General features: G+C 32.0%; 1 long non-coding RNA gene across 1 annotated transcript; it reads left to right on the forward strand.

The window, feature by feature from the left end:
• The first annotated feature begins 8681 nt into the window (after positions 1–8681).
• On the forward strand, positions 8682–11959 carry LOC140438501 (uncharacterized). Its single transcript, XR_011950556.1, has 3 exons — positions 8682–9099; positions 9466–9680; positions 10364–11959. It is a non-coding gene; the product is annotated as an uncharacterized lncRNA (long non-coding RNA).
• Positions 11960–26418: the final 14459 nt, after the last annotated feature.

The following is a 26418-nucleotide window of genomic DNA, read 5'->3' on the forward strand; positions in this document are numbered from 1 at the left end:
CACAGTAAGTGATTTTTGGGCGATATGTTGCTTTCTATATGTTGATTCTCGTTACTTTGGTTTTTCGTTATTCGTATTTCAACACATGTAAGACAACATACATAAACAACACGACAGACAATAAAGAGGAATACAGAGGACTAAGAAGTACCACTTAACAGACAAGAAAAATAATTGAAAGACGAAAATAAGGCGACTAAGAAGTGACAGATGACATTTGATAGGTGGCGCCATTTTTAGTTCATAACTGCAATATTATACTACGCATACGCGAGGGGCGTGGTTTAAAATACTATTGAGATACTAAATTTTTCCAAATTCAAGTAGCCCAATACCCACAACCTCTGCTTGAGCTATGGTGGTAGATACATAGTACATTAAAATAGTTAAAGCAGGATTTTAAATAATAGTAGATGAAGGAGAGTTAAAAAAGTAATAACATAGTTAATATTGTACGAAAAGCATTTCTGTTGTGTTTTGTTCTCAGGTATAAAATTACGGGGAAAGGATGGTAAAAAAAAGAAACGACATGCTTACTATTCTTTAAAAAGTTATTCCGTTGTGTTTTATACTCAGCTTGCTTTTCATTCTCTTATTACATGAAGATACCCTAAAAGTAAATTATATAAAAAAGAAGAATCTGAATAGATTTTTAATAACTTTTTTAGTAACTAATTTTAGTTTTTGCTGTTTTCCTTCATATGTTCTACTCCTATTACCATTGAGTTATTAAAATAAAACAAGCAATAAAAAATATATTAGTGCCCGGTATATACTAATTCATAGTCTTCAAGGTTTCTTCTATCTTAAATTGCCAAACAAATAACATACAGAGCTATATTTGTGTAAAATACACCGCCTCGCCTGTTTGTAAAGCAGCAATCAAGCTAATGACATAATAACAATATATAGTTTCTGAAAAAACACTTATCAAAAATTTTAGCCTTAAATGAGATGTAATTCAAATAAAAACCACAACATTAAGCCACAAAATGGGTACTCTTAACTTCGACTGATACGTGCACTTAACACCTGAACTAAATTGTAGGTACTCGACCACGAGACGTGCGTCTTTAGAAAAAAAAATGACATGCTAGGAATGGACCAAGTCCATAGAAGGATAAATGGTCAGCCATGTTAATGATAATGGGTCCATGGGCCTGTTGAGATATGTTCGCTCGGGGCGCGGTATTATTTATGCCAAACGTGGTATTAGAGAAAATCGTCCTCTTCTTAATTTAAAACTAGATAATGGTTTCTATGTAGGGGAGAGTGGGAGCATAAGTATATTTTTAATATTCGGCGATTACATTTTCGTCCAAAATAATGAGTGTCGTAAAAGAAGGTATACATTTTCGTCCAAGCCCCTAAAATTGAGGTATACAAGTTCGTCCAAAGGGTCAGATAAATTTTCGTAATGCTTTTCGAAGAAGCAATTAATATTAAATATATAAATATGTACGAATCTTCGAGTTTATTCATTTGTGAAAATATTCTGAAAGTGATTATATTGCTATAGTCTTAAATTGTGTTATGAAAATCATTTATTCTTGAAACGTTATAGAGAATTTCGACAAACGTATGGTGGTGAAAAAAAGTGCAACGAAAAGAGGTGCTCCTCTTTTATTCGTAAATAACTATAAATTCAATTTTGTCGAAAAGTTAAAAAGTGGGGAATCACGCTAGAGATGTCATACCAAAGGTTGTAACGCTGCCGTCTACACAATTGGGGATGATGTAGTAATTTCTAGACAAAACTTAAATCATTCTCATGAAAGTCTGAAGGCCAACTGCATTTAACAACAGTTTGTAAGAGTAGCAGCTAAGCATAAAGCTGCAGAAGATATAAGTACTCAACCCAGGAAAATTTTCTAATAAATAATCTAAGATAATAAATTTTATAACGCAGTAAGACAACTTTTTTTTTAATTAAAAGATTGATCCACGCGGAGCTCGACCCCTGGACGAAAGTGTATATGCAAAAATATTTGACTTGAACGAAAGTGTTATTTCTTCAGGTAAAAATTTAAGGTAAAACTGAACTCATTACGATATTCCGAACGAAAGTGTATCCGCTCTTCATATATACTAATAAAGCTACTATTTAATGATTTTTTAATAGATACCAAACATGAGAATAGAATAGTGGTTTATTACTTCAAATGCAATTACTGCTAAAAAAGTAAATAATAAAACCATTCTTCATCTTTGTGTGTGCGCCATGGTTGGTTTCAAGCGTTAACTATCGTTACATTAACAGTTTCGATCGGAAGTTACCTACATGAAGAAATTCCTCAACCGTTCGACCTGTCCATTGTTTAAACTTATGCTATTGTTTTCTTCGGACCCAGCTGTTTTCCCTTCTATTTTGCCCTGAATGATCAACGGGAGTAAGCAAGTTCCCCATTATATGAAAGAAATATTGGAAATTTGTTTCATTTTTATGATGTTGATCAATTGTCGCTATTGATGCATGTGTTTCTAGCACACGTTCGTTGGATATGTGTGCTGAAAACAGAATTTTGAACATGCGACGGTAACACAACTCGAACGAATCTAATCTATTTAAAAGTTTGACTTATATTGTCCAGGTTTTACATCCATAGATCAAAGCGGACCGGAAGTAGCCTTATGGAAGTAGTAGTATGTTTCACTAACAGTGAATATTATATCTTCAAAGGTTCCATATTATAGTTCTATATTAATATTACAGTTGATATTTACATTGGTATTGAGACATTTTTTATTTGCAGATAATACAAACGATAGTTTTCAAGAAGCTGCTACATCATCCAGTAATATAAACGAAAGTTTTCAAGATATTACGTCCATTAGTTAGTATTCTCCATGCAGCGATAAAAACGATTCTGATGACTCGGAAAATACTGGTAAATATAATAAAAAAAAATATCGGGGAGGTTAAGCGTAACTGTTATTCTACAAATGGAGCAACATTGCAAATAAAAATTACTGAAGCAGAAATTGAAAATGAAACGATTTCATCACCCAATAAACAAAATATACGACACGTCACTGCTAATGGTATAGAGCAGACTTTTTAAACAACAAAGTTGTTTACACTAAAACCAAAAATATCCAAAAAGCGACCACGTAATCCAGGGGAGTGGAAACGAACAAAAGCTGCAAAACTAAGGCAAATGGGTCAAGAATATATTTCGCAAACAGGAAAAGTAATTAAAAGGAAAGAAATCGAGCTTGAAGTACTTTGTACAGAGCAGTGTCGTCTGAACTGTACGAACAAGTTCAATATAGAGGATAGAGGAAAGTTTTTCAGAAAATTTTATGCTTTGGGTAGGAATGCTAAAAATATTTAACTGTTTAAAAGTATTACAATGCAACCAGTAGCTCGTCATCGTCATCGTTCTAATACAATATCATCAAAAAATTATAATTCCAATCTATAACGTCACCTGATCAACAAGGACGTCATGAAAATTGTCCGCACAAAATAAGTGATGATGCAGTGGTCAACTGCATTGAAAGACATATACAAAAGGTTCCAGCTAAAAATTCGCATTATTCAAGAAACAAAAATGCGTACAAGAAATACCTTTCTCCTCTGCTCAATGTAAATAAACTGTACGAACTGTACATACAAGACTATAAAGAACAGAACTTGGATAATGCATATATGGTTGAAGCTTCTTTCTACAGACACATTTTTGAAACTAAATTCAATTTATGTATGTGATGATGGACAGAACTCGCTAGAGCATAGAGAAAACTGGAAATTTGTTTACAGGTCCCAACAATTTGATGGAGGAACTGGAGGAACTGAGTTGCCTAATGAGTAAGATACAAAAAACAAGTGCACAATACGGACTCAGACTAAATATCACAAAAACCAAATGGATGTTAGTAAGCAAAACCCAACAACCAGCACAGCAACTGATATTAGACAATGAAAGAATTGAACACGTGGATTCGTACATCTACTTGAGAACAACAGTTAACTCAAATTGGGATCAAACGAAGGAAATACGTATAAGAGTAGAAAAGGCAAGAGTATCGTTCACTAGCATGAAGCAAATTTTCACCTCTAGCCTCACCCTACCTCTCAAAATTCGACTTCTGAAATGTTATGTATTCCCGGTTTTGTTATATGGAATGGAGGCGTGTACAATGACCGCAACATTGATGAAAAAAGTAGAGTCCTTCGAAATGTGGGCTTACCGACGTATATTACGTATATCCTGGACTGAGCACGTGACCAACGAAGAGGTACTACGCCGGATAGGTAAAGAGAGAGAGGTAGGAATAAGTATAAAGAAAAGAAAGTTGGAATACTTGGGTCACGTTATGAGACAATAAATATAGAGTACTACAGCTGATCGTTCAAGGGAAAATAGACAGCAGAAAGGGTCCAGTGAGGAGAAGACACTCGTGGCTCCAAAACTTGCGGCAATGGTTCGGATTGTCATCTGCTGAACTATTCAGATCTGCCGAAAACAAAGTCAGAATAGCCATGTTGACTGCCAACGTTCGGAACGGACAAGGCACATGAAGAAGAAGAACAATTTGATAGGTAGGTACCATCTGTTACAAAAAACATATGCTATATAACAAATGGATCTCCAACAAACCATGGGTCTACATCAAAGGCTTTTTATTTAAGGCAAATGTGGATGTTCAACTTCGGTATCCATTGCAGGAAACATTCAGGACACAAATTCTATTTTTTTACATGAACAGAGAATATTGCTAATAGAGACAGTAATGAAGTTGGAAGTTGTCTGTTGCGGTTTTGAAAATTATCCTGAAATTGCAAGAGAATCCTGAAATTTACCATTTGATAATATGATCGGATTCATGTGCAGGTCAAAAGAAAAACTTTTTCATAACCTGCTTTTACCAATATTTAATTTTCAATAACTGGTTCAAAATAATTAAACATAAGTATCCCGAAGTAGGGCACAGTTATCTCGATTCTGATCAAGACTTTGATCGAATTGGGAAAGTGCTTCGGAAGCATCAAAATATTTTTACACCAGACCAATACCGCGGAATCACTTCTGCTGGTACTAAAGACAGTGTGTGTGTGTAGATATGGAGCATTTCTTTTTTGATTTCGAAGCACTTTCAACCATGCTTCATTTAATGAAGAGAGTGACAAATACAATTTACGAAAAAGTTAATCTACAGGATAATGTTAAATGGATTCGAGTAGAAAAATTTGGCTATTATTTTTATAAGACCTGTTTAGATCCGTCCAGTCCATATTTGGAAGTGTCTCTACATAAGAAAGGTACATCTCAAGTTGAACCTGAATCTATTACATTAAGACATCTGCCCAGATGCGGGGGTCTTAAAACTGAGAAAATGTCCAATTTAAAAGATCAACTCAAATTTATTGATCCCAACTATAGATGGTTATATGAAGAGGTTTTAGAGCTAAATCAGAATAACCCCAAGACCAAAAAGTCAAGGAAATCGTGCAAGTTTTGTTTAGATTTGTGTTAAAAATGTTTTATAAAGAATAATATTATGTTTAATAAAAAAATAACTTACTTTCATATCTGTATAACTCCTTTATTCACAATCAATCATACTTATAAACTTTTTTTTTATAGGTTAATGGATAAAGGTGTTATGTACACAAAAAAATATTGTTTTAAGAGATTTGTATCTTGAAATATTTCTGAAGTATATCACAGACAATACTAATAGTTTTACCAATTTTAATCTAAAATATAATGGAAAAGTTCCAGATCAAAATGTATTTTATCAATTTACTCAGAACTAAAAAAAAATGTAACACATTTATCCACTGATGTCTTCAATTATAAACGATCCTATTATAACAAAGTTATAATAGTACGATGTATATAGTATAGGACGATTATCAGGAGTGGCTGATGCTTTAGAACAAACAGCAACACTTAAATGGAACTGGACAGGTCAAGCAGAGGTCGTTCACCAAGATGGATGGACGTATTTGCCAGAAAAACTGGATTCAAAAAACAAAATCGAAACAGGTGGAAAATTATGAGGGAAAATTAAATGATGATTATTTAAATAAAAATAACTAAATTGTTTGATGTATAAATAAAGTGCTTATTTCAAATTTAAATTTTAGTTAATATTATAAAATTTATAATCTCAAATAAACTTTATCCAATTGCCCCCATTAACTCTGTAAAATGTCTTATTGAAAAGATATGTCAAGTAGACGAATAGATGAGGATAGTAAAGTTGGTGCAAGTGTTAATATAATTATGTTTTGGTTTATGTTAAACCATAAATAATTCTATTTTACTGGTGCTAATGGGAATTTTCTAACTTTGTAAGTAATGTGTTGACAAAAATGTTATTATGTGAATGTAGCATCAAATAATATCATAAATATTAACCATACTATGTACTATAATTTGTAACTATTTTGTAAGAATTTTCTTTCCAATATAATTCAGAATATTTGATTGGTATAACTATAGATTCCCTTTTATAACACTGTAAATTTCTGATTGGTCCATATTATGATGCACAGTATAAGAAGTTTTTTAACGGCAGATATGGGTATATAAAGGGGGTGTTGTCGGGACCTACAACTGAATTTTTGCAAGTTGGAAGAATATTTAGGAGTTCCTGTAGTGTAAACGGAGACAATAGAGTCAAATTTAAGAGATTGGGAAGTATATTGTACAGGAGGATTTGTTCTTTAAGTACATTCTTGTTTTTAAGCCATTCATAGAAATTTTCGGCAATTACATTAACGATTTGTTGATAATCGGTTACTAAACTACTTTTATGCAGAAGAGCTCGAATTCTTGTGTGCGTATTTTTTCCCCGCATCTGATTCCAGACTTGAGAAGCGGCAGTATTATGAGTTAAAGTGGAAATGCAGTTCTTCCATAAGTGTTTCTTACCTTGTCTTATGATATACTTCGCCTTGACTGTAAGTTTTTTAAAACTAACTTTTTGTCACTTTTGTGTCGGCGGTACTTATGAAGAACAGTTTTGTATTCTTTTAGAGCAGTTGCACAACATTCATTCCATCAAGGTGTTAATTTTTTTGTAGAAGTTATTATATTTTTTCCTACATAAATATTTGCAGCGGAGATAATGCAATAAAATTATCTACATTATTATCTATATTTCCAGAGAAGAAAATTTTTTCCATTTGCCGGTCAACTTCAGATCCACAAAGTGTTAGAGCTGTAAGTAAATTACATGTACAGTTTTAGTTCTGTAAAATCAAAGAATGATCAATTTGACTCAAACTACTAATGTCAGTTCTCTTATTGAAGACAGTTGGATGCTTAAGTATATAGCACATTTCCAAAAAATGTCTTTTGGTGTAATTTCTTTCATTGCAATGAATGTTAGTCTCTTCGATATTACTTTTATGTTTTGTAAGAGTGTTTGCCTTATTAAATTGATTTCGAATGATCTATGATTGTTATGGCTAAGTCGTATGGATCTTGTCAGATCAATATCGTCAGAATAGTAAAAGACCAAATCCCCAATGAAGACCATGGTGTCTACGAGATACCTTGTTCCAGTAGAACAGACAAACCGACGAATACGTAAAGGTACTTCCGAACATTCTATATTTATAAAACATTCCGATATCACTTCAGCCCTAACCCAACATCATATTCAGACAGGCCACAAAACAAACTTCGAAAAAACAAAAACCATCGATCCTCTCCGCTCCTTAAAATCGAGAATTATTCGTGAAGGCATCGAAATTTAAAAACCACCTAACAGCTTAAACACGCGTTGTGACGCTAAAAGACTGCGGACGACATGGCGACCGCTGCTTCAGCGACCCCCTGTCCCAACCCATCCCGCTTAGACTGTTTCTGCGCATACTGAGAGTATAAAAACAGCTGCACAGGGTAAGACCGGTCATCACTCGACGCTGAGGAGCAGGCAGATTGAGATCTCAGTGCCGTTTGATGGTTCCTTGAAACGTCTAGTTTTAAATTCTCAACGCGGTTCTTCCCGAGAACTTAGTAATTTTCATTCACCGCGGAAATTTATCTGGACATATATAATGTTAACTTCAAGCATCAGCGAGAATATACACACACACATACATATATATATATATATATATATATATATATATATATATATATATATATATATATATATATATATATATATGTATGTGTGTGTGTGTGTGTGTGGGAGAAAATTATCCGCCTAAATGCACCAATGCATGAAGGTGTGTCTTCGTTTTCTTTAGGATATGACATGTTTTGCTTTTTAAATTTATCTAAACAATTTAGTTTTTTTAATAAAACCTAATTTCTAATAATTTGGATTCTAAATCAACAATTTCTTATTGGTTTATTAAATAACAGGTTTTTTTACACATTATCGGGAACCAAGACTTATGGCGATATATATAGCCACTATGGTTCTTCAATTATCTAGGTAAAAAAATTAGCATCGCATTCATTTTAGTTTTCCGAAGTAATCTGCATAGATCTTCACTTAAATAAGAGAAACAAAAGGCAAGCCACTACCAACCAGCCAACGCCACCTGATCCGAGCGCACACAGCCACCTCAATTATTTAGTCTTTATCGTAGCCGATATTTATTCAATTGTTTCTTCTCGATGTAGGTACACACAAGGACAAGCAGAATAATATACCGGCCACGACCGACTGCTTGATTCTTCTTACTTCTTACGGATCACTAGTTAATTAACTATAACCATAGTATAAAAAGAAATAGTATGGACACTCGACAGGCGGGAAAAAGTACGCGCATCATTTAGCGCAGGCCATATCGCCATATTGAAAACAGACCGACCGCTAGTGACGTAGTGACATCCGACTGGTATTAATGTGACGTGTAGTCATCTGTCGTGATTTGTTTGTTTATTTTTGTGTCGTTTTATTTTAATTAAGTCTAAAAATAGTTCTTTTTAGAACTAAATTGTATTATCAAATTTCAACTTCGTATATTATACGTAGGTATATATTAGTTAAATTAGTTTTGTGGTTTCCAAGAGATATTTGTAATTTCATTATGCCTGGAGACCATTGTGCTGTGAACACTTGCAAAAATTCACGTTCGAAGACGGGAGGTACGTTTTCTACGTTTCCCAAGTATCCTCAAAGGTATGTATTACTTTTGTCAATATCCGTAACTAATAAAGGTAAATTACAAGTTTAAATGATTTAAGACTGGTTCTGAGACCCCTACTTTTTGCTGTACCTCTACAACTATTAAAATAATATTTGTGTACTTACTTTTGTATATATATATATATATATATATATATATATATATATATATATATATATATATATATATATATATTATATAGAAATGATATTTCTATTTTGTTATGAAAGTTCATAAAACTCAAATTTGCTAAATTTTGTAATCTATAATGATTAAATTTTTGCGTAGTAATATTTTTTATCCATTTTATCTAGTCAATTTTCAATAATTTTCAAATTCTTAAAATATATTTGTTTCAGGGCAGAAACCTGGACACGAGCTGCTGTACGGGAGCATTTATAAGTAAAGCTTCCAGCTTTTCATAAAAGTTATCAACTTTGTCATCTACATTTTGATGACAATTGTTTCTTAAATTATCTCCGTAACAGGCTTAAGCCTACTGCAGTTCCTACCATTTTTTCATGTATGCAGGGATCCTCAGACAATCACCGTGATCATTCATATTCACTTTTAGGTAAGTCATTTTCTATTAGTGTTTTTTGGTAAATACTTATATCTATTATTTTTAAAACTTCACTGTCCAAATGGTAATAGCTACGAAGAGTCTCTAAGTCCAATGTTATTTTAATATTAAATATCATGACCTGCTCTTGAATCACATTTGAATCATGAATGGATTTTATATAATCCATTTAGCATATAACCACGCTATTTGAATCATATGTGATTCATTGGACAGTGAAGTTTTAAATATGTTGGTTATCCCAAAAAGATATTTATTTTTAATATCAAATATTAATGTTTCATTATAAGACATCAAGTGCAAAACGTTATTAAAATTAAAAGGCGGTTTCTAAACTATTGAAACCTATGTTTCAATTTTAAATAGTGTTCCTTATGTTATTATATATCAAAGTTAAGAGTGCTCTACAGGTTATACATGGTTATTTAATCTGTTTGATTCACTCTATGTATAATCCTATTTTTAAAAAACAGTTAAAAATAAAAGTTGTTGAAAGATATATGAATTTTAATACTAGTATTAAACATTCAGAGGATTCATTCATAACAAGTGATAGAATTAGCACTCTTTTTCCAAAAGAAATATATAATACATTATAACATTTCTAATTTGGACTTTTTTCTATTATTACAAGAGTATTGACTTATATGTAATACATTTTTTTCTGTTTACAGATAATGTAGACAAATCAACTTCACCACTGTCAGAATTTTCTCCAACATTGAGCATGCAAACACCTTTACTTCTATCTTCCCATACTCCAAGGAAGAAAGTTCTCAGATCAAAAGTAAAGGAATTGAGAAATGAAAATTATCGTTTGTCCCAAAAAATAAATGAACTTGAGAATCAAGTTATAAAATATTTCAAATAAATCTATAAAAAATAAATTAATCATTTGGAGCAATAAATAGATTTTTTTTTACTACTAACATGAAAAATTACTATTATTTATTTAATTACTACAAGAAGTAAATTTTCTCTATAGGTAAATAATGCAAAATAAATGTTAGTATAGTGCCATGTAGTTGTTTTAATTTGTTGATTTACTTCTAATAAAAGTATTACAATGCATTTAACTTCTTTTGCCGACACTGTTCACAATAGTGAAGTAAATATTCCCTCAGAGAACTCTGTTACAGGAAATGCAGAAATACATAATGGTTTGTAACAATTGCCCAATTAATTATAATTTTAACCAAATTTTCATGTTCCAAGTCTGATTAAATACATGTTCATGTTCCAAATATTACAAATAATAGTTTTTTTATAATTGTTTGTTTTTCATTTTTTTTTTGTTTAGAATAAATTAAGCTTACATTAAGAATAAGCTAATATATAAATGTTAGTAGCAAAAAAATACTATACAGTTGTGGTAATCTGAAAACTGTATATAGCACGCATAATTAGTGCGAAAAGAACAGTATGAGGTTGTTCTACTAGCAAAGAGAAGCCAAATATAGTATGAAACTAGTACCGACATACGAGCTTGTTTTTATCACCCATTAGATTTAATTGTAGTTTTGTTAAAGTGACATTCAGTTTTGATAAGGGAAACGTCAAATATATGTCTATTTTTTCATTAGTAATGAAATCACAATCAATCTAGGTTTTATCACAAGAAATTCTCGAGATATTTCGGTACCCGCATATAGAATTTTATATCTTACTTTTATTTGTGGCATACTGTCTTATGCTTCTAGAGAATGGTCACCATACTATTTTAACCATATTTACACCCTCGAAAAAATTCAAAATAAGTTTCTCCGGATTTGTGCTTATAGATTAAACTTAAAGAACTTGTCTTTGGTTGAACTAAGGTTAAGGCTAAATATCAGTTCCTTAGAAAACTATAGAACTAAAATGCGATCTAGTCTTTCTCTATAAACTACTTAATCATACAACTGACTGTTCTGATTTATTAGGTCCTATCAACTTTAGATGTAGCACTAGAATTCTTAAAGAAATGTCTTTGTTCTCTATAAAACACTATCACACTAACTATGCCAAATTCCCATATCAGAATTCAGATACTGGGAAATGACTTTAGTCAATCTTATGATCTGCTGGATATTTCTTTCTTTCTCCCCTTCCTTTTACCCTATCAGGGTGTCGGATCTGCTGGATATAAAATCTGTAAGATTCAAGCACTGTTTGACTTAGTATATTAGGGATCGAAGATGAGTGACCTTTAACTTGGGAGTTTTCATTTCATTTTTATAAGAACTTAAGGTATTCATTTCATTTTAAAACGATTCTCAGGAAAATTTAATTTATGTACCTAATTTAATAATTGTTTAACAATATTTAATAATTATTTAATATTTAGTTTTAGTATTGGTGTTATGGTTAGGATATTTTACGTTGTTAATTATTTTGTAAAAAATGGGGACATCCCGTTAATAAATAAATAAATAAATAATAATTCTGGTTTTATTCGCAAAAAAAATAATGGAATTGATATTTCCAGTTAGGAAAATGGTAACCTTCACAACTGAACATAAAATTCAAATTATTAAATGATATTATTCTGGAAGTAGTGCCAACGATATAATCGGTACGTTTTCATTCGAAGGCCCTGTACCATCAAAATCTGCAATTCACAACATTATTTTGAAATTTAAAAAAACTGATTGTGAAAAAAGAATTGTAGAAAATGCACGGATAGTGATAGAGATAAATTAACCAGCTCGTGCAATTAATCAAGAACAGGAACAGCGTCAAACTGCCGTAAGTAGTCTAACTGAAATCAATTTTCCTTGTAACAACACCCTAATTTCAACAGAAACTGGTATCACTGCTAGAACTGTACGAAATATTTTTAAAAACAAATAAGTACAATTGCTACTAAAAAATTTTAAATTCACAACTATTCTACTAGAAACTGTAGTGAATGCAATTTAAAAAGGCAGGTAAAAAACTTATAATAAAAAAGATGGCCTCTGGCTGTATACGTATTCATCACTCCCTCTTAATTTTTCCGATATAATTTTTACTTGTTAAAATTTTTTGTAAGTTTACTTTTGTTAAATTATTGTTGTAGAAGTTAAAGTAAGTCTATTTAAGTTAGTTTACACAAAAAAATTGCCTCCCGAAATAATTGTAAGAGTTGTTTTTTACTTTAGTAGGAATAGAAGTTTTTCAGTTTCTTATTTGGTTATGGTAGAAAAGTTTTATTTTTATATAAAATAAATAAAACATTTTTAATAGTAATATTTAACTTTTGTATTTTTTAGTTAATAATAAATATTGTATGAGACATGTCTTCTTTTTTTCAATGCAGAGATAAATGCTGGTCACTTTAATTTTGGAGTATTTACGCACCCCACGATACCAGTTGTGTGTTTATAAAATAACGATACCAGCTGAGGATTAAAATTAAAACGAATATATTGTCGATTGTAATTAATTCAAATTAACTTGTTTACTAACTTTGAAATAATATAAACACGTCTCTGTTCTAACCTCTTGTGCCAGTCCGTAACTGATTTGGTCTGTTTTCAATATGGCGTCTGGATACTTTTATACTTCAAAGGCGCCGACTCCGAGTGTCCTAACTGTTTGTGGTTAAACTGTGCTATAACGTACACTGGACACCGTGCATACCTTACGTCACCTTATCACATTCTATCAATTCACTTTGCTGTTAGGCCGTTTCTGTCTCGCAAGGGAAGTGTGAGAAGGACGGCGGCAGGGTGTGAGGCTGATGAAGGATAAACGGCGTGTCTTTGGTGTCAATTCTGCAAGAAGCTACCTAATTGTCATCTACTGTGTTTCAGAGCGTAACATAGTCGTCAGGATGTATATACCAGGTGGAACGCAGGTAAGAATTCTTACTGTAAAGTAAAATTTGTATCATACATATAAAAAAAAGTTAACGGAAACACTTTATCATTTTGTATATTATGAGTATAACTGCGTATGTAAAGAATGTCTTGAGGACAATTTTTTTAATCGAAATTTAACAATAATAATTGTCGTAGGAACTAGTTTTAACGATAAAAACTATTTCATTTAAATTCGAATTTATATTGAAACTATTCAACGGTCAGACAATTTTTTCTAAAGCGACTTCATAACGAATTCGTAAAAATATCTATTTCCTGCTTGGACAGTTGCCTAAATGTCAAATTCTGACCTTTTCCATGTATAAGAATATTTTCTGCGATATATATATATATATATATATATATATATATATATATATATATATATATATATATATATATATATATATATATATATATATAAGGAGTGGATAGGACAACTGCAAATAGTTTGATTGAAATTGCATTTAGGTGTTGGGGTAGGTGTCAAAAAGTTAAGTTAGGTCGAATGTACAAAACTTTAAATGAAACCATTCAAGGTTTAAATATCGTATAATATGAAATTGACCCAATTAAGTTTAACCCTTTAAGTATCTCTGGTATTACCATTGTAAAATACATTTTCACCAGAGTAAATGAGTAGTGTAGCGAAATATTTTGCCTACCACATAGGGTATTACTATGGAGGGTTGAAAATTGGGAACAGAAGTTACTGGGGGTGGAGATAGGGCAAGCAAAATAAACGAAACTTATGCGAACGGCACTTAGGGTTTATTTTTAGTAGCTGGGTCGTGGATAAGTGAATGGCAAGGGGGTTGGATTGGGGCAACTACAAAAATGAAACAAAGGGGTACTTACATGAATTTACTGGATAAATGGACAAACAAAACAACAAGAAGGAGCTCTAGCTATTTAAAAATAAGGACGCCGCTTCGAGGTGTTAAATTATAACGACTTATGTAATAAACAAATTGTTTTGGGGAAAAAATTGTAACGAAAATAAATTAAACATTTATTACTTTCTCGCCACAAACGGTTACAAAAATAGACAATTAAAAAAATACTACATTAATAGTGACAAAAGTAAATAAAAAATAACAAAGAGAAACACTTACTAGTGTTACTAGGCTATAATTTATAGCAGAAATGAATTATTACAAATAAAAAATTATCTTTTTAAATGATGAAAGCAATTATTAATAAAAATATTTATTTTTCCTTTAAAATTTAACCACAAAAGTTACCTTGATTTCACTAAATTATTTTTTGGGGTGCAAACTAGACTTCACTGGAATTTCTGGGGGTAATAAAGACAAAGTGAGATAAGATTCTTGTTTTTTGTAAAAGTTTATATGAAATAATAAAGAGAGGAGAATAAATAAAATTTGTAATATTAAATATCGATTTCCGTTTTGATAAAATAAACGATTTTTATAATTTCTAATTGAAATCCATATGTGTATTATGTTGATTCTCTTTTATCTATCCCTATAAGGAAACCACTGAGAAATATTTGAAGCCACAAAAGTAAGTAGTGATAGGATCATTCATCTCTGAGATTTATATTTTGTTTATGTTTTGATTTAATTAATTAATGAAATAATTAATTGATTAATTAATTGAAGTAGATTACATCTATAAACATCAATAGAGTCAAAGTAAATTACAATAATATATACGCCACCGTGCACTGTAAATGAAAAAATATGTATTACACAATATGGGGATTTGTGTTTTCCTTATCAATTACCAACATCCATTCATTAAGAAGATTAAATTTTATCTCTTTGTATCAGAAAGAACGACGGACTAAAAGTGGAAGTTTCAGTTCCGGGAAGTGAGATTCTGTTTTTTGAAAACAGTTCAGATAAACGACACACTATTTTATACCTAATATAAGATATACATGTGCATTCGAAAACTGTTTTGGTAAATATCAATATTAAAATTGGAACACCGGAATTGGAATATCAAACTATGATCAGATTTAACAATAAGACGAAAACCTACTTTTTAATGTAACCTTGCATCAAAAGATATATATCATAATACTCTTTATTTCTTTTTTTTATTTTTTTATTATGCTTAATTTTATTTTTATATAAAAAAACTTCTTAAATCATCATCATTTTGTTTTTACAACCCTGTGTGGGTCCTAGCCTCCCCAAGAATTTTTTCCAGTCGTCCCTATCCATCGCCTTCCTCCGCCAAGCACGTATTTCCATATTGCTTATATCTTGATCTATGTTATCTAGGAATCTTGTTCTGGGTCTTCATCTTCTTCTTTGACCAATAGGTCTATCAAGGAGCGTTTTTCTAGCTGGGTCGGTTTGCTCCATCCGCATTACATGGCCTACCCACCTCAGACGTCCTATCTTAATGTGTTTTACGATATCTGGTTCCTGGTATATTCTATAGAGTTCGAAGTTATATCGTCTTCTCCAGACACCATTTTCATTTACCGCTCCATAGATTTGCCTTAGTATTTTTCTTTCGAAACATTCTAACATGTTTTCATTGCTTTTTATTAAAGTCCAGGTTTCTGAACCATATGTTAGGACTGGGCTATTGCTTTTTATTAAAGTCCAGGTTTCTGAACCATATGTTAGGACTGGGCGTATTATTGTTTTGTAGAGTTTTACTTTTGTATTTCTTGATGTAACTGTAGATTTAAAAAGGAGATTAAGCCCAAAATAGCATCTATTAGCCGTGCAAATTCTGCGGTTTATCTCTGCGGTAGTGTCATTTTCAGTATTGATGAACATTTCTTGTATATTATCTACCAACTGGTGTGGTTTCTTTTAGTACAGAGATGTGAACATTCTCTAAGGAAATGCTTGACGGTTAAGAGACTGCTGCAATGGTCGCATGCAGGTGGATCGGTAGATGCCATGAGAAAGCCATGTGTAAGCCGAGTGTGTCTAATTTCTAATCTTCTTAGAATATTTGTCTCCTTGGGTCTCCTTCGGTCTTCTAGGCATAGCTGGTAGCTCTCAGGAAGGTATAATTGGTTGTATATCGTGTAAGTAGCTCAGAGTTATGTTCCAATTAGCTTTCTATTTGTCATATATATACTTTTTGAACATTTTTTAATATCATTTTGCAGCTGTATATTTGATATAGGTATATCCAAAGTAAGAGCTTCTTTTGCGGTCGTATCTGCAGTCTCACAAGTTCTACATGTGAAAGTACGCAACAATAGTGACAATTATGGTACAATTATAATCCATGGTCCGTAAGTTTGTAATATATGTCTTGTATTAAATTTACCAGAGAATGATCTGAGATTATGTTTTTAATTACTTGTATTGATGATAAAGAGTTTGTGCAAATCGCTATATTGCGGTCAGTTGGTCCCAACATACGAAAAGCCTCGACGATACCATATAGTTCTCCATTGTATACACTACAAACGGCAGGAAGTCTGATTAGTTGTGTAGTGCTGAAAGAGAAAACAACAGCTCTACCCACCCCTACATCATTTTTAGAGGCATCTGTGTAGAGAACTTTATGAAACTGATTTCGATTAAGTATGTCTAGGATCGTTTGTTAATTATAGCTTTAGGAGTATCATGTTTGTTGAAAGACCAAAGGAAGGTATTGACATTCGGAAGTTGCTAATGCCACGGAAAATCTGTAGAGATATGAAAGGGTGAAGTTGCAGAAAGATCGAAACCATCGAGAAGAGATTGTAGACCCAATAAGTAGTTAATAGACTGGATTTTGTGTATTGGTTGATAAGTCAGCTGCATATGACAAAAGAAGACTTTGTCTCCTTAATCAGAGTGGCGGTTCGTTAGCTTCACAGTACATGCTTTGACTGGGCTAGATCTGCAGGCACCTAAGCAGATCCTAAGACCCGTATTATTTACGGAGTCAAGAGCTTTCGGATGTGACTTGGAGGCAGACTTATAGACAAAACAACCATAGTTTATCTTGGAGCGAATAATGGATCTGTAAACTGTAAACAATACCTTTTCGTCAGCTTCCCATTGAAAATGTGCTAGACTTTTTAGGATATTAAAATTTTTTAAGTATTTGCCTTTCATTTCATTTCAGTTCTAAGACTTTATGATTAATAACATCAAGCAATACTCCGTTGTATGTCAAAGTTGGATTATCTTTTGTCATTTTTCTACTAAATTTCATAATTTTAGTTTTTTAGATGAGTAGGAAAGCCAGACATACCTCGACTACCTTTCTATATTATCAATGGCTGTTTGCATTAGTCGACTGGTTGTTTCGATGTTCCTTCCTCTGCAATAGATTACAAGGTCGTCAGCATCAACTAAAAATTGAAAAGCAGAGTATAGTGCAAATCATTGTATACTTGTGCAATAAATAAATAGAACCAAACGGACACTAGTAAATTTCCTCTGTTTCAAACTTTATTCACTTATCCATATTTAAAAATACTAAAGCACCTGTTAAAAATAAATGAAAACTATTCCCAAGCAACCCCATTAAACCGACGATGGTAATTGCTACAAGTCAACCAAAGATACGTAGTAGATCTTTTCAAAGATACACATAAAATTGATGATTGCTGTCAAAAAGAACCATCAATGGTACTGGCTACCCGTTAGGTACCTGATGATACCCGTTGCTCCCGACAATGATAAACTATTAACATAACTCGAACGGTAACAATTCTAGATATCTGGTGGCAATTAAATATTATTCAGATTCGTATAATCGATGGGACCGTTTTTCATTTAATTGGTTCATGGTCGAACAGGGTACGTTGTAATCCCGTCAAAATCAATTTTAATGGGTACCAAATTATATATCGATATTAAAAAAGATACACAGATTATAGAAATATGTTATAATGATTTTTTATTATTATATAATATTAACTTAACGTAAATACTATGAAAGAAGATGTGTTATGTGTGGTTTAACGATAAAGCGTATACCTTTCGTATTATACTTTTATTACTTTACCACTGACGGAAAAAGAAAAACAAAACAGTTGATTATGGTGTATTCTAATTAAAATTATAAAATACTTGAGTTAGCATTTAACGCTGAGGAATGGAGGGGTAACTAAATATGTTCGATTTTGTATCTTATCTTGTTTATAAAAAGAAACCCTAAATATTATTCTAATTTTATGATCATGAATCTACGAAACCTGAAGACAAATCCTCCAAACACCCAACCCATTTCTTGCAACAATTCGTATAGGCTTCATTGTATTGCTAAATTTCAAGAAGAAATCAGAGAATATTTTATTTTATTCGTAAGAGAATATTTTATTCTCTGGTAGAACAATACCAAATCATTAGTGGCTTATATTTTGTTTATTCAAAATTTTGGGAAACAGGTACCTAAGCGATTTTCCCCATGATTTTTGCTAAGCAAACAAAATTGTCTATTTTACATTATATTAAATCTGCTTCTGCATTATATTAAATTCTATGAAAGATTGTTACCGGGGACTCCTCGTATTTCCTATCATTCTTTTCGGTACTCTCATCTCTGCCGTTTCCAGTAGCCTTTGCGTTGTAGCTGTGTCGGGTTTTGTTTCTGAGACATATTTCATTATTCGTCTTACACTGGTTTTACAAATTCCTGACTTCATCTCAGTGTTAATGTGTCTGTTGCTCCATACAGTGTTATTAAGGCATGCTGACAGTCTATTTGCTTTTTGTACTTGATCTCTTACTTCTTTGTCCAGGTCTTCATAGCTGGACAGTGTAATTCCCAGGTACTTTATTTCCATTACTTGTTCAATACCGATGTTATCAATTTTTATTTTACATCTGGTTGTTTCTTTGCTGACTACTATTGGTTTAGTTTTCTGAGATTTGATTGTCATTTTTAATTCTTTGGCTCTTATGTTAAATCTGTAGACAAGTCTTTGCAGACTATCTTCATCTTGGGGTATTCAATATTGCGTCGTCTGCGTAACAGAGTATTTTTAATTCTTTGTTTTCCATTCTGTATCCTCTTCATTTGGTAACGCTATAGATGATTTCATTGATGATTAAATTGAAGAGCATGGGGCTCAATAAATACCCTTGTATTATTCCGCTGCCTATTTCTAAAGGTTCTGTAAGTTGTTCATCTCTTCAGACTTACATTTTGTTGTTTTGGTAGATATTTTCCATAGTTTTTTCGCCTTGATGTTGTCATGTTTGGACTTCAAGGACACTGCTTCTTCACGTGACAGTTCGTCGGTTTACAATGGGTTCCCATTTGCCGAGTGTCTCCAGGTAGTGTAGAAGTTTTTTGTGGTAACTGTCATTACATTTTTCACAAGATTACTACAGCAAACTTTTGCAACCACTTTAATAATGTTACCTAAAGTCAAAATTAAACTAAATTAATATTCTACTGTTGGAAGGGTGATCTTGTGATCTTATTAATTTCTCGGCAAATACTTATTTTTTACATAAGTTTTTTACGTACTTTTTTTTTAAATTACATGTATAATAACCACATGGTTCTTTTGCTGTTCTAAGTTTGTGCTAAATTGTAAACTGTACTGTAACGATAAGACTACCAAAGAGAATTGAAGTACTATTATAAAAATAATACCTCAATCAACCATGGGAGCTTATCGTCTATACCTTGCTTAGCTCAGTATCTCAAGTGTGAGTTCGTCTTGTCTTAAACTAGGGATTGAACCTGAACTCTTAGCTGATAGCAAATAAGACAAATTTTAACTAAACATATTTATTAAAAAGAATAAAAAACAAACAATTATTAACCCTGCAAAAGCTTAACAACTAATAAGTGATGATGAAGTGATGATGATAACAGCTTAGATGGGCTGCTTGTGTGTTGTAGATGTTAGGTCCTCCAATTAAATTTTGTGTCTTCTGGAGAGCTACAGTAATGTGTTTGTAGGTCCTGACTAAGTTGTTAATAAATGTCCAATATGGCCAATAAATTCGATCTGGTCAATAAATTTTCATGATTTTGAATGTGGTCAATAAACTCAATGTGGTCAATAAAACCACCAATAAACCCAATAAACTAAAATACCACAAACAGCTTGCATTAGAGACATATCAAAGAGGTTTAACTTCCTTGCCATGTTACAAAATTACAATTAAACAAATAGCGTATGGCAAGGATAAAATGAAATATAATTGTTACTACTTAGTTCAATTCTGTTAAAGAGTCCTAATGCATATAATCGGAAAAATGTGCTTTCGAAATCAGAATTATAGAATAAAGATTACGATGAAAGTACTTACCGCAAGAGAATTTGTAGACCATAAAATAAATCTTATAATAATATTTGCCTTCTTTTATAAATTTTAAAAAGAGGCAAAAAATAAATATTAAATGTGATTGACAGAAAATAGGAAGGGACTGACTGAATGAAGTTAGCACAGATATCATAGGATGTTGCTGTAGATATCATGAAACTAGCTTGTCTGTCAACACAGAATATTTAGTCTACCAGACAGAAAGAGAGAAGGCAAATATTTATTGTACCGGACAGAAAGAGAGAGAAAAGAAAGACAGAGGGCGCCAACTACTTTTTAAATAAAAATTAAACTGAACATAAAGAAATTAATAAATTAATAGAGAAATTACAATGAAATAATTATTTAAATATAAATTAATAGAGATTGTTTATTCAACTTAACTATTTAATGTCAAATTTCTTAAGCTTCTTTACATTTTATACCATTGACTGCTACATGTCTTTTTGAGGTAACATGTTTGTATTAACCTCTCTATGGATGTTTGGTTTTTCATATTATTCTTTTTAGATGAATATCAAATATTCTAAATTTAACCATTTCCCGTATAAAGTATATCATAGTCCATATCACTTTTAAATCACACAAAAAATCCATATATGTAATTATAATTTATTTATCTATTTTTATCTACATGTAAGAATAACAATTTTTTATAAATTTGGGTATAATTATAATATTCTTCATTTTTTTGTATCTTTTTAATTTTTCTACATTTTCGTATCTTAAAAATGAATAATACATTACTCAGGTATAAGTTGATATTTTTATTTAAAAAATGCAACAATTTTTACATGGAAATTTAGAAAAGAAGGATGATCATTTGTCCCTTTAAGTCCAATCAACATGAGAAACTCCTAAATCACTATTCACCTTAATTTACTATTCAAATTTATTCACATTTATGGTCACAAAACAGACGTTTGGTTTGCATTTTATTTATTTTCGCCATTATTCAGGCTTCAGACCTAAAGCTAACAATAAACATAATTGATTCAAGACGAACCTGAAATGTCGGTCCAATGGCAGATCACACAAAGAACAAAACAAATCTATTTAAAGCATTGCCGTAGAACTAAATTATTTAGAAGGCAATAAAATCAATTATAAAAAATTACAAAACCTTTTTTTAAATTTTAATATACTTGTAATCTTCTTCTAATTCTTCTTCTTATTTCCAATTAAAATATCTCTTCAGGTCTTTCTACCACGAGTTCTGGCGTCTTCCTACTGATCTTTTGACCTATACTTTACCTTCCAATATGATTCGGAGTAATTCATATCTTTAACTTCTGAACACGTGACCCAAGTATTGTATTTTCCTCACGTTGATCATGCTTAGTAATTATTTTTGTTTACTCATGAAATTCTCAGCATCCCTATATATTCATCTCGGTCTGTATATGTAAATCTTGTATTCATTTCACTACCTTTGAAAGTTGGAGCCAATGTATAATAATAAAACTCACAACTTTGGGAAAAATTGTTAGGCTTCGTCTGGCATAGTCTGTCAGCTGTGAGAACGTTTTATCTTAAATGTAAATCTAAAAAACGAGTTTAGCTGGGACAAATAAACTAAGATAAAAATAATAACTAATCACATTTGATCATCATTATCACTCAGCCCTTTGCGTCCACTGCTGGACATAGGCCTCCCTCCTTTTTGTCCATTGTGCTCTATCTTGAGCACTTTTCATCCAATTTTTTCACATTTTCTTGAGATCGTCCGTACAACGAGTAGAGGGTCTTGCTATACTTCCTCTGTCTAACCTCGGCCTCTGCTCAAACAATCTCTTCATCCACCTGTCATCACTAATTCAGGCGACGTGTCCGGCTCAGTTCCATTTCAGTGTGGCAATTAGGGAAATTGCATCGGTAACTCCTATTCTTCGTCTTAAGTCTTCATTTCTATTGCAGCTATTTGCAGCGTTTTAAAAGTTGTAGCTGTCAATGTCAAAGTTTTGGCACCGCAGATCATTACAGGCAAAACACATTGGTCAAATGTTTTACGTTTTAAAGAAATTGGTATATCGCTTTTGTGTGTGTGAGAGAGAGAGAGAGAGAGATGGCATTAGACAAAAAATCTTTTTGCCACAGAAAATTGTTATAAGGTTGTTTAAATTTTTATTTTAGAATCGTTTATAAACTTGATTAGAATATTATATATAGATTTGTCAGAATAAGATAACAGATTACTGATGTTAACTGGTAGGCTATTATTGAGATCAATTAAATCTAGATATAGGCTTCGAGTCTGTTCCCTATGATTAGGACAATCGAAAAATAAGTGGTTCAAATCTCCGACAGATTTACCATCACAAGGACAGAAAGGGGTTTCATAGATTCCAATCCTATGCAGATGCTCTGGAAAGAGGCCATGGTTAAGTCTTAACCGGGTTATTAACGAAGAATGTACTTTATTATAGTTAAAATTAAAATGGGGAATATTTTTTGGTAAGCATGGATGAATAGAAAAGTAATGGTTTCTTGAAGTCTTCTGAACCTCTTTATATTTTGACATCCATCTTTCCCTGCCAATACTCCTGATAATAGAAAAAAGATCTTTAAAGCAGTAAAAATTTGTAATTTCTGATATATGTATTTTTTGCCATACCATCCACTAATTCGTTTCCAATTACTCCATTATGTCCTTTAACCCAGAGTAAAGTAACTGTTTTTTTTGTGAATTTTAGATCATGTAATAATTTTTTGATATCAAGTATAATGGAGTTTTGAAAACTATCCAATGGATGGCTACGAATAGCTTGTAATACTGCCTGAGAATCTGATACTATTACGATGTTCTCACAATAATTAGTGACACACCAAGTTAGTGCTTTCTGTATAGCAGCAGCCTCGGCTGTAAAAATAGAACAACATTCAGGAATTCGATATTTCTCAACATAATTGCTGTTTGAAAACAAAAAAGCGAAACCAGTACTTTCAACAGTTTTTAAACCATCTGTATAAATTATTGTTAAATCTTCCCCTAATTTGCTTAGTATGGATTTAAATATCATATTAGTTAAAATTGGCAAGTCTGAATAAGAGGGCATTATAATGGTTGGTTTGTCTATCAGAACTTCAAAGTCTTGTATGTAAAAAGGAAATTTTGGGAGCTGTAATATATAAGATTGAAATGAATTCGTATCAATAAAAGATTCTGCAAGAGGAGGAGAATTTTTTATTCTCCAATAAGAATTTGTTAAATTTTCTGTCAAAAATAAACCTATTTTGTGAACCATAGTTGTATTAAACGATCTGTATGTTATTAGACGTTTGTTGGCTAACATTTGCCTACGTATGTGTAAAGGTGGTTCCTGGGCTTCTGCTAGAACTGCTTGGTTTGGTGAAGACATCATAGCTCCTAGACAAATTTTTATTGATTTAAATTGTATTCTGTTAAGAGTTAATAGATTTGTTTTGCATGTTGAACCGTAAAGAACACAACCGTAATCCAGAATGGATCGTATGTAGGATCTATAAAACATTAAAGAGATATTTTGATCTGCACCCCATCTTTTTTTAGAAACGAAACGCAGAAGGTTAATTCCACGCTCGCACTTTTGTTTTACGTACTTTATATGGCTGGACCACAAGAGTTTTTTATCTAGGATCATGCCTAGATACTTATACTCTTCTGCTAAGGGGAAATTATAATCACCTATCTGGCATTTGCCTGTGACTTTTTGTCTACGTCTAGTGAAACATACAATCGAAGATTTTTCTTGTGATATACTAAAACCCATTTGTTTCACCCACTTATCTAAGTTACTAAAGCTAAGTTTTAGATTCAACATACAATCTTCATAGGATTTATGGCTGGTATATAAACATATATCGTCTGCATATTGAATTATTTTGCATTTTTCATCCATCAAACCATGCAGATCTGCAGTATAAACATTAAATAATAAAGGACTTAGAATTGAGTCTTGTGGGAGACCGTTATATAATATTCTTGGACCGTGTAATACATTTCTATCGCTATAATATATCGCTTTTAAAGGTGTCTCTGAGTTTTCCATAGGCTGCCCATGCTAGAATTATTCCTCCTCGTAGTTCTCATGTTTGGTTGTCTCTTGTGATCTTTATTTTGTGTCCAAGGTATATGTATTTTGCCACTAGCTTTACTTCGTTGTCTCCAATATTGAAATTTACGCTAGGTACTAGGTTCGTCATGAAGTTTTTTTTTGGAGATGTTTATTTAAGACCTGTTTAAAATCGTTTCAAAATATTTTTATTCTATTGTTTCAAAATATTTCTATTCTATGTACCTATATGTAAATTCTTAGCCCTAAGTTTTAATTTGCCTAGACGGCAACCCTGTCAGCCCTAGGCAAAGTCATTACAATTTTATAAGAGTAGTATGTTTCCATATGTTGCCATAAGAGCAGACAATAAAGAACGTGTGAAGAGATTTCATTTTATAAGTTATTTCTTCACCCTATCGAACAACTATTTACCACCACGATTAACCAGCGACCAGTCAATTTAATTCAACAAGACCCACACTAACTGAAGTTCATGTAGTATTGTACAATCTCCTTGAGGTTGTCCGAGAACAAAACTATATCTTCTGCGAATTTCAAATTTGTTAATATTCTACAGTCAATGTTCAGGCCTTTCTCTTGACAGTTAAGTTTTTTACAAGCATATTCTAGTACTGCGGTAAACAGTTTAGGCGGTAAAGTATCACCCTGTCTTCCAGTGCTTCCAGGATTTTATCAAATTCTACCATTTCAAAGGCTTTATGGAAATCTACAAAAGCTAGAACGATTGGTCGATTGTATTCTACAGTCCTTTCTATTACCGTTTTAATGCTCTGTAGGTGATCATTTGTTCCAAATCCGGTACGAAATCTTGCTTGCTCTATTGGCTGGTAAAAATCAAGTTTTTTATAAGACGATTCGTTACTATACTTGTAAGGAGTTTGTATAGGTAACTAAAAAGACTTATAGGTCTGTAGTTTCTTAATTCATGGGGATCTCCTTTTTTGTACAATAGAATTACCTCAGCATAACGACACAATCTTCGCCTGGAGATTTGTTATTCTTAGCTTTTCTTTTGGCTAGTTTTATTTCGTCCATTGTGATTTCCGGTAGTAGTTCTGATCCTTGGTTGACAATGCTCTTTTTCCTTGTTAATATTTCTGGTACTTCATCTTCTCTGCTATTTGCTTTGTGTTGGCTTGTGTACAGCAATTTGTACAAGTCTTCAACTATTTTAAGGGTTTCCTCTCTGTTGGTTGTAAGATGACCATTTCTATCTTTAATCTTTATGACCTGCCATGTCCCCAGTTCTTAGTCTTGTTCTCAATACTTCGTACTTCTATTATTCTCAATCATATTTATTGTACACAAAAATAAAATTGAAGTTTTAATAGATATTAAATAAAAAAAAATCCTGCCTATAGCTGTACACAAAAATTTTAATTACATTTTAAAAAAAATGTATAATGTATGTCTGAATTGTCAATATAAATGAGTCAGATAAAATTAAATTACTAGAAGAATTTTTCACCATAGTTTTTCTTGATCAATCACATAATGATGCATTCCATCGAAACGAGAATCGGCATTTTCTCTTCGACTTGGCCGTCCACAAGAAGATGAAGTCTCTTTTGTATAAAGCTGAAGAAGTGAAGTTGCAATGCGTCGTCGAAAAGCTAATTGATCC

The sequence above is a fragment of the Diabrotica undecimpunctata genome, chromosome 4 (genome assembly GCF_040954645.1).
Source record: "Diabrotica undecimpunctata isolate CICGRU chromosome 4, icDiaUnde3, whole genome shotgun sequence".
NCBI classification, from domain to species: domain Eukaryota; kingdom Metazoa; phylum Arthropoda; class Insecta; order Coleoptera; family Chrysomelidae; genus Diabrotica; species Diabrotica undecimpunctata.